Raw genomic sequence first — 9,345 nt, 5'->3', positions numbered from 1 at the left:
GGTATGCAATGAAATAATTCTTGTACGCTCTTTTTTTTATCGAAAGGTCACAGTTGCAATTTGTTCAGTATGATCAGATTCCTGAATCCTTCTAGAGCTTTATCAATGCCAAGAGAACTTCAGGAAGATGCAGAGGAGACTTTCTTGCAGAACTGCAATTTAGAATCAAGACACACTTTGAGACTTCATTAAAGCAACATAAGGCATTACTTGTTGAAATCTAGTATTGGTTGGCCTCCCTGAATGACATCCTGGCCAAAATCTCAACATTTGATCCCCTCAGCTTGTTTTGGAGATTTGTTTCCTTTTCACTGTGCTCAGAGCTATTACAGATGAGTGTTCAGTCAATCCAGAAGTTTGGAAAATAGCATGTTAATTTTACGCTGCTTTTCTCTAATCTCTTATAAAAAGTTTTAAAGATGAAAACCAGGGTTAGTAAATAATGACTTCCTTTGGGTCACCCTGTCAGTTGGCTCTGTTTGGAGTGAATCTCCTTCTCTGATGGCTTGCTCCCTGCACTAGCCTGCACTGCAGTCACCCCTGGACAACAGTTACCAGTTAACCAGCTATTATCTCTTGCTCTGGGGATGCAGGAAGCAGTGTTGGTATCACATACCACTGCACAGAAAACTGGTGATAGATGCTTCTTTTTAATCGCATATAGTGAAAATCTGATTTCTTAATGAATGAAAAGAGAAGAAATGGCCCACTTCTGCAGAGTGCTGATAAAAAGGAATTCTTCCCAGCCTGTCAGCTCTGTTGTGATTCCAATTTTTCCCATGGCATTTTTTTCCTCACCAAACTAACTAGCATTTATACTTGATTTCTGGTAAACTGCAAATCCTATTAAAAAATTACATCATTTACTCCTAATGTTGTTTAAAGGTAGAAATCATCTTTGCTACAGGAAAGTTGTTGTTTGTTTTGGTTTGGTTTGTTTTTTTTTTTAATTTCATTTGATTTCTGTACAGGTGGTAAGTTAAATTCCATGTATAACTAAAAAAGTATTTCTGAGAAGCAGCATTTTTTGGAGTCCCCATGGGAGTCAGCTTTCTAAACCTTGTCATTTATAAGATCAATAAATTTCAAGAAAGATTGCTGACTGGGTAAACTTTATCCCTAGAACTAGAGTGCAACTTTGTAGCCAGAACTGTTAAAAAGAGTGTCATACATGGTTTATCTGACTGGATTTTAATACTTCAAATAATTCAGTAAGTAACTAGCTTGGAAACAAAAAGGCTTTACAAAACCATATGTAAGTGCGTGCTTGATTTTACTTTATAGAATTGTGTTTAAAATCGGAGTTTTCTTCGTAATATGAGGCTGTACTTTACAGCTAAACCCTTCTCCAGTGAAACAGTTACTGACTGTTCCACCTCACAGTGAGCCTTTTCACTCTTTATTATTCACTCCCAATATTCTCCCAATCATTTCTGAGTTATTCTTTATTGATTATAGTTCTGGTCTTAAGTTTTTACATCTACCCAGTATTTCTACAGACTTTCCCTCAGGTGTTCTACTTCCTGTAGTCACCTTACGTAAACCTATGTATCACTCTGAGTTGTCACCACATTGGAAAGACTCCCTCTACATACAGCACAATTGCAATGTTTTCCTTCATGTAACCACATTTGCAAGAAAAAAGTGCATTTTAAAGAACAAATGTAGTACCTTTCCTCACAACTCCACGTAATTTGGATGCCTTGCTGAAATAAAGCTGTTAATATTGTTAACTCAGAGGAAGCAAAATGAATGTAGTTTAAGCAACCTATCATAGCTCTAAAACTCAGATCGAGAGCAAGTACCAATCATGAGGGAAAAATTGTTTCTCTGCCCTATTGCAGGGGCTGATTCTCCCTTGTGTAATTTCAATGTACATTGGAAATGGTGAAAATGGAATTGCACCAGTGAAAAGCATCCGTATCACAGTTGCCACAGGGGAAGAACGAGTCACGGATCAGGACATGCTGTAAATGGAGAGTGCATTGCAGATGTTGCTTCTCAGGGTCAATAATCTAAAAACCAAAACAAAAAATAAAAACCCAAAGGTAGGTAGAGTGGAGAACTCAAGAGGGGCATAAGGATCCTAAAACAGAAGTAGAAACTGTGGCTGACATGTTCAGCTGCAGGTCTCCTAGAAGGGAGGATGAAGACTTCAAGGAGAAAGCAGATTTTACGGGACTACACCAGGAGCTGATAATAATGGTTTACCAAGACTGCTAAATGTCTAATCTAAATGCACAAAGTGCTGTGAATCTAAAAAAAAAAAAAAGGAACAAAAAAGAACAAAAATACTATTGCTGTGACCATAGCATTTGCCCAAATGTCCAGCTACGTGCAGCATAAGAACTAAGAGAAATCTGATTGATAAAGTAAAGGCCAAGGCAGTTACCTGAGCTTCTGGGGCTGGAAATATTCCTAAAGGATTCCTGGCCTCCCTCTGTTTTTCCCTGTTTTACACTTGCAAGATGAAAAGACTGTCTTTCTACACAGAAAAATGTTAAGTCACTCTGTTCACCTAAGAAGGTCAGAGAGAAATCTGAATAGAAAAGCCACGTGTCTCAGTGCTGTGCAGAATAATACTGAATTTACTTTCTTCATTCCACAGCAAATCATCTTCAGGATGCCTACAAACATTGAAAACTATTGGCATAACTGAAATGAAAGCAGACCCAAGCATCCATACCTCTTACGCAAGATTCAACAGCATGTAAGTCATGGTATATTCAAGTTTTTTTGAAATGTAAAATACCATTACACTAGACATTAGACTTCATCTGACAATAATATAAAAACCCCTGATCATTGAATTGAAGTGATTAGGAAGGAGGTGGAGCAAATGGCAGTGGCTAGTGTAGGACTCAGTTATCAACACATTTTAATTAGTAAGTATGTGAGTGTATTTACCATAGGTAGACCAGAGAAAGCTGCCTACATAAGGCCCTGCCTATGTAAGATGGGTAGGAGCAGCAAGTGCGTGCTTCGGTACAGTTACAGAGAGAGCGAGTGTCCAGTCTGGCCCCATGAAATCTGTTGTTAAACCTCACAGACGATCCTTGGTTCCACAAGTCAGTGTCTATGCCATTTGAGATTGCATTAGATCAAACCTCATTCCTGCTGAGGCAGACGCTGCTGTCAGCTCAGTATCTGTCATCTGCTCTGTCCTGGCTGGCTCCAGTTGTGTGAGCTATGCCAAAAGGCCGCCAGGCACTCCTGCCCCATAGCGAACGCGGACAGCGTGGGAGGAGTAGGTCTTCACAACTACCATTTTATGTCCATATTCTGTTGCTTGTGTGTCCCTAGCACAGTTGTTTTGGCATACTGATAAACATAACACATGAGAGTCCCCTTAGATCTGAAGTGCAATTTCCTGCCTAGACAGTCAGGAGGAGTTTCAGTTTCTCTGTTCTAGAACTGAACTTGATTTGAAGGTGAGTACCAAACACTGGAATTAGTAAGTGATGGGAATGTAACTGCAGGGGAAAATTCCTCTATGTCTTTTTGCAGTGCTTATGGGTAGTGCTCTCCAAGCAACATAATTTATGTGAACAGAGAAGAATCATGAATTTAATTTGGTATCAGAGTTGGTTGTAAAATATGTTATTGACTTCTTGTCTTCTGCACAGTATTCCAGGACAACACAAAACTGGCAAGTGTACCAGCTAGGGGATTTTAAATGTTGGCAGAAGGTTTGTGTAAAAAAATGTTGCTTTTCTTCTTTAAATAAAGTTTTTTAACCTAAGAAATTACAAAGCAAAAAGGAAGTTGTTTCTGGACATGAATGCAAATTATGGATGGGTCACTACATAAAATAACCAACTACTCCCTGAGTTTTTCAGCAGTTTAACCAGCTCCATAGCCCTTTCTTTTTGAAAAGCTGACTCATCACTTGTGTTGATAATTTTCCAGAATTTCCGGTTTCTCACTGGGATTTAATAGAATAGCCAACACTTTGCAGAAGGCTGGTTAATATGTTACCAAGCATGTTATAAGTTTGCCATCAAAAACTAAAGAATTTGTAGGGTTGAGGCAGATGCAAGGCAGGGCTGTGCTTATAGGCAGGCAGCACTAATTCTGCTCCAGCGTCCAGACCTTTTATCTGGAGCAGAATCTGGCAGAGGAGGAAAGCGCCCGTCCTGTGTTCATGCTGGCTCCACGTACCCACAGGTGTCAATGGCAGTGGCGGCTGTTAGGTACTTGTCACCTGAGAGCTGCATGAACACACTGGGCTCATTTTCCATGTGGCAATTAAATCTATTGCTGTCTGATGGCCTCTGAAATATTTGCTGTGCCTCTGGCCTAGATTTGGACAGAAAAGAGAGGGCTATGTATCTTTATAATGGATGAAACTTGTACAGCAGCCAATCCGCTTTGCTTTTCACTTCTGCTGTTCATACAATGATTCTTGTTTTTTGAGGAAATTATCAGAGAAGCCAGGAGCTGTAGCATAAATATCTCATGAATCTGGGCTTCTAAGATCTGTGGACAATACTGCAACATTTTGTTATCAAAAGTAATTGAAAGCAAATACAAAATATAAATGCTTCAGCATCACTTTTACTGTATAGTGCTTCATATCTTAAAATGTGGCTAGCATCAAGTACTTCAAATGCTCATTACCCTGACACATCTGCAGACCTTTTTAAAATTAGAAATATTATTCATTAGAAAAGACACTGTGGCATGTCCTTATTCTTCCAATTGCTTTATCATTTGGGGGAGATGACATTTACATCCCTGATGTTAGAAATAAATTGATCCTCATCCAGCAGATTTTGCAAAGAGGTTCTGTGTAAATAGAGACAGAGGGGCAAGTGTTTATCAGGCAGGAAAGGTATGATTAGGAAACGGCACTGAATAATTCCCAGGGATTTTTCCTAGCAACAACCCCTCCCAGATTGCAGTCATGCTTACAGGAAATGGCAGTTCTAAGTTAGAAAGAAAATTTTAGTGTGATACTCCCCGAAACAAAGAAGCAACTATTTTTAGAGGCACCTAAAAGGTAGGTAATGCTTTAGACAATGACAGATGCCCCCTGACATGTTCTACTCCTGTTAGGTATTTCACACAAATGTGCCCTGTGGTGTCAGGAGTTTACAAGCTGTGCTCGGTCTAAAATGAGGCGATGCGTACAGTATAAAAATTTCTGTGTGTAATGGTGAATGTGAATTGTAGTTGGATAGTAGGGAGCCAGAATGTTTTTCCTTGGAGGGCAAAGATGCTGTTCCTGTCTGTGCTCTGTAGAAGATGCTGAGCAGGCCCTGCTCTGAAGCAGTTGCTGTACTGAGTGAGATGGAATGTGAACACACTTATGACTTCTCCCGGCAATGGTAACATTAACACTGATAGAAGACTGTCATAAGGCTGAGGAATGTGAATCTAAACCATTGCTATCAGTAAAGCAATAGCTGAATTTTGAAAGCATTGCACACATTGTTTCATCATGGTTTGGCTCCTGTATCCAAGAGAGCAAGGGTTTTTTTTCTGAGAACTTCCCATCTTAGTTCATAACACAGATTTTCTAGCCTTGTAGCAGCCCTGTACTCCAGGCAGATTATTTTTAGGACCTGGTGAGGGTGCTACATAACTTGGCTGTGATTTTTCTCTTACTGCGTAAATTCATGCACCCGACTGGGCAGAGACTGTGCCAGTTGTTCTCGAGGTCCCAGCCAGCCGCTCCCAAAGACAGATCACAACACGCAGAGAAGCTGGGAGCCTCAGCAGAGAGGAGAGCTACACATAAACACAGCCAGAGTACAGCTGTGTGTTAAAGCTGGGCATTCAGCTGTGCCTTCACTCCTGTTTAATAACAGTTAAGTGGTGAAGTGCTGTCATCTTGAAATGCTTCCCCTTGCTCAGGAAACACCATGTAACATGCAATTTTTACAGTGACTTGTAGCATATTTTTACTCCTGAAATGTAACCCTTCCTTTTTAGTCCTCCTTAATCATAGTGATTTTGTGAAGAATATAAAATTTTCCATCTTGGACTTAAAGCTTGATTTTTCCTTATTTCCTTCAGCATTAATTATCCCTCCTAAAAATAGTCAGGTGGAGTTCAAAAATATCCAGTGGAGCCTTAATGGAAGGTTTCTTACAGGGCAGTCAACAGCCAGGACTGATTTCTTCATCCATTCTTGTTGTTCGTGCAGTTCCACCCTCCACAAGGCTTCTGTTTCCCGGACTGGCCTTTGTTAGCTCACCCGGGTTATTTGGTAGAGCTGTTTGCGAGGGCGCCTTAAGGGGAAACCATACCTTACCCAGTCTTCAGGGAAAGTTGGAAAAGCTGGGGAGTGCTGTGGCTGCGTTCAAACCCCCAGCCCCTGAGAGTGACTCCTCTCCCACAGGGAGGAAGGTGGATGTGGGTCATTTCTTCTGAGGGATGGGCCACCCTGCTCTGCCTTCCGCAGGCGGGCAGGCCTGGTGCTGCCCGGGAGCACGGCGGCTCCCTCGGCCCGGCGAGCTGGGGCAGGGCTCACGGCCCCGGCGCAGAACACACTGACAGTCCTGAACAAAACTTTCTTCTTCCTTCTGCCGGTCAAGTCCTCCTGTTCCTCCCTGCGGGCTGCAAGCAGCAGTTTGTATGGCAGCCCCGGAAAGCTTGGAATTTGCTTTATGACTTCCACGGTCGACAAAAAGGTTGCACATTAAACCAAACCTGTAAGGCCTTGCAACTTCATGGAACCTTACTGTCTGCAATATCGAAGAGTTTGGGATAGTTGTCAGCACAGTAACAGAGGCTAAAGAAACAGGGAAAATGGGCTCATCTCAGGTCTGATCAGTAACGATTCTGTGTTTTGATGTAAGAAGGCTTCATACAGCCTGAATTTGGGGCAGGCCACTGTGGGGACACCCATCTCATTAGTCTCCTCTGGGAAGATCATAGTTGTGATGTTGATTTTTGGATGTACATACGTTTCTGTGGCATTTTGAGAGTCCCAGACTAACATCTTTTTTGCAGAGGATGGGGCATGAGGCTTAAGAGAAAAACTACAGGGTCTTTGAAGTGCAAAGCTTTGAAGTTTAAAAAAGCTAGCAAATTCCTGTTGCAGTTCAATGTCTGTGGAAAATCTGGAAGGTAAGACTTTTAACCAAAGAGACTGGATAACATATTTAAAAGTAACAGACTGGGGGAGTGTAGCTTCCAAGTTTTAACAATTTATGCAGTGGTGGTGAAGGTGAACTTGATTCAAAAGGTGTGTAACAAACAACATTATCAGTCTGAGCCTTGTTTCTCTTTCACTCAGAGGCTTTGAGAGTGTTCAGATCACTGACATAAAATGTGTGTGGTGGAAGGGGGAGGGAGAAATTTCTCTCTTCCCGTTGCTATTGTGTTTTGTTATGTTTTGTGTCTGTTCAGTTTGTCTCCAGGATCAGAGAAATGACTCAGAAAGTTATTTCCACAATAGGAGAGCATGGGAAAACACAAACATTGGTCTCTTAAAGACACAGTCCTGTTCGGTGCACACTGACATGCCTTACCTTCTAGTCTGTTGTAAACGCTACCTCATGAGCTATTTTACTCCTTCCTCTAGACCCCCTTTTGGATTTTGCACCTTGGGCCTTTCTTTTTCTCTCTAGAAAATGATATAAAATTTCCCTACCCTCTACTCCTGTCTCATTTTTCTATACTTATTTTCCCCCTCTTAACCTTACCTTCCCCCTTCATTGCACCTTTCTTCTTTGTTTCCCACATTTTTTTTCATCTCATTTCTCTTACTATGCTGCCATACATCGGAAACTCTGACCAGCACCTTCGACTGGGTGTTTTTTCTCAATGGTGTTCTCTCATCCACCCACTTGGCATACTGCACCTTCCCTCTGGGAGATGTCCCAGTTGTACTGGGTGCCCTTGACAACACTTGGGCTAGCTCTGAGCAAGCCAGCCTTTGCAAACCTTTGGAGTGCACCTTATAAGTCCTAGTGCAGCAGGCTCAGGCCTGCTGCGGTGCGCTCAGGGAGGCGCATTTATCCAGTGATGCAGAGAAGAAATATCAGCTCAGCAGAGACCTGCCAGCAACAGTGTCTCAGAGCCTCTCATAGCCCAGTCCCTGATGCTAACTCCTCTTTTCATGTTGAACGATTGTTCCAGCCAGTGGGATCCAAAGATTAAATCTGTCTCCTGCCAGTGCCAACCAGGTAGGACAGGTTGGTCTTATTTACAATTATGATGAGGCAGCAGTTATACTCTGGAGCTGTTTTCTATTGGTGAGGTAGTTATTACTAAGCTTGGTGTTTGGGTTTTGTTAGCAGACCTTTGGGGCCTGTTCTTGCCTGAAACCCCACTCAGGTTTTCTCAGATCTTTACTTAACTGTTTTTTCTCCAGACTTTTTCAGGTAATCTTGTTCTCTGAGTTGCCCAAAGAATGAATCTGGCTTCCAAAGCTATGCTTCCCTCTTCTCCTCTTGCTGCTCAGATATTTGGGCATCAAGACTCTCCTCCCTTTCTTGTGCATGGACTGAGAAATCTATTAAAATAATCCTTCCCTCTCTCTTTGTATTGCTAGCTGTTCCAGCTACCTAAGCACGTGTGCTTGCCTGCTTGAATTACTGTTTGACTAAGCTCCCTCCTCTGCTGCTCATAGAACAGATGATGTGGTCTCTGGTCATCTTTGGAGATACTGCCAAGCTTGCTTCCTCTGAAATTCTTTAGGAAGCTCCACACCTATTCTGGTGCCATATCAGCCTTTCTGGTCAGCTGCTAAAAACACTCAGCTTTTCTCAATGTCCTCACCTCTTTTTTATTTCAGTCTCTATCATCTCTTGGTTTTCTTTCTGTTTCTGTTGACTGTGTATTTATATTTTTATCATTTTAATCTCTTGCAGTTGACTAGCAAAGCATGCCATGGGTGTGGTTCCTTGAAAAGCTAGGGCAATGAACCTTAAGGTCGACTTCTTTGAAGCCAGCAATGATACACAAGTAAATGTAAATAGGAAAATCCCATCTAATTCTAGCAGTATTATTGCTTCTCTTCTGAACTGATGGACTACTGCCAAGTCTATCAACAGTTCATGGCAAATGCTGAGTCACGGGCAAGACAGAAACCCATACATTTAGCAACCTGAGAGGTTGCAGGTGAGAATGTGTTAACATACACATTTCAGAGTGTGGGTGTCTGGGCGGGGAGGCACATAACACTACAGTACCAAGGTTAACAGCTCCACACTTAAACTGAAAAGGCATATCTTTTTAGAAGGATTTGTTTCTCTTTATTCTTCTAGGAAGTTTAGAAAACAATCATTGCTGTTCTGTTTTCAAACATGAGGTAGATCCTTCATCTAGGAAGACTTCAGAAATGCTATTCTTCAGGGCCTATTTTCACAAATAATGCGAGAAGTGTTGTGT

Source organism: Athene noctua, chromosome 13, assembly GCF_965140245.1.
Source record: "Athene noctua chromosome 13, bAthNoc1.hap1.1, whole genome shotgun sequence".
In the NCBI taxonomy this organism is placed as follows: Eukaryota; Metazoa; Chordata; class Aves; order Strigiformes; family Strigidae; genus Athene; species Athene noctua.
Note: the sequence above shows the minus strand (reverse complement) of the source record.